A 935-nucleotide genomic window follows, 5' to 3' on the forward strand; every position below is an offset into this window, starting at 1 on the left:
ATTTTCATGACCGATACGTGATTCCTAGAAGATAAGGTTTTCTCATTGAATATTTAGTATTATATTAGGAGAAAGCTTATAAATGAGAAAGAAAGTAAAAGCCCAGTTTTATTTTTTAAATTAGGATATTATTCTCATTTTTCTTGCTCGTCTGGGCTATAATCTGAAACAAAAGAACAGGAAAGCAAGTCAAGCGATAAATAAAGCTATTTTGGCCACCTACCAGCTAACCAAGGTAATAAATTCTCCTCAGTTCAGTGTAGGGAGGGATAAAGTGGCAACCTACAGTGAATACATTATAGAAGTGTTCTTTGGCATGACCAAATCCATGCAGATGGTCACTGGTATAGGGCCTTCAAAAGCATGGCTTGATTTTCCAATGCAAAAGGAAAGCTTTTCTCTACCTTTTGGAATGGCAATCCTTCTACAAGGGTATTTCAAGTATAGTCTTGGTTTCTCAACAGAAATCAAAGAAAAGGGGCATTTAACCTGGTAGGAGAGATACCATGATCACAAAGGTGGTTTTCCCAGGGCGAGGTTCATCTTCTGCCCTCCTGGTATGCTGAACCCTGTGAGTTCCCCAAATGGGGGAATCTTGACTGCATAATTTGGGGTAATGGGTGACGGCGTTCGTGCAATCCCCCGTTAGAAAAACAAAAAGGCCAATATCATATTTGTATTGTATTGCTTTCCCACCTATAGAACACTGTTGGAAGCATGAGCTCATTTGAGCTTCCTATCTCTGCCTGGTCAGAAGGGTATGCCCATTTTACAGAGTTGGAAAATAAAGGAAACAAGTATGATGAGATTATTTTTAAATTCCCACAACTAAATGGGACTTTAAAATATAAAGTTGGACTTTTAAAAACGTGTATACATATTTAAAGAAATATGGACAAATACTAAAAGAAAGGGAAATCTGCCACCACTGCCAT

The 935-nt window shown here is 38.0% G+C and overlaps 1 non-coding gene across 1 annotated transcript; it reads left to right on the forward strand.

Moving 5' to 3' along the window:
• The first annotated feature begins 481 nt into the window (after positions 1-481).
• Positions 482-645, forward strand: LOC141572998 (U1 spliceosomal RNA). The gene has a single exon (XR_012498585.1). It is a non-coding gene; the product is annotated as a U1 spliceosomal RNA (small nuclear RNA).
• Positions 646-935: the final 290 nt, after the last annotated feature.

The sequence above is a fragment of the Rhinolophus sinicus genome, chromosome 15, assembly GCF_057876585.1.
Source record: "Rhinolophus sinicus isolate RSI-liver-muscle chromosome 15, RSI-T2T, whole genome shotgun sequence".
Classification (NCBI taxonomy): domain Eukaryota; kingdom Metazoa; phylum Chordata; class Mammalia; order Chiroptera; family Rhinolophidae; genus Rhinolophus; species Rhinolophus sinicus.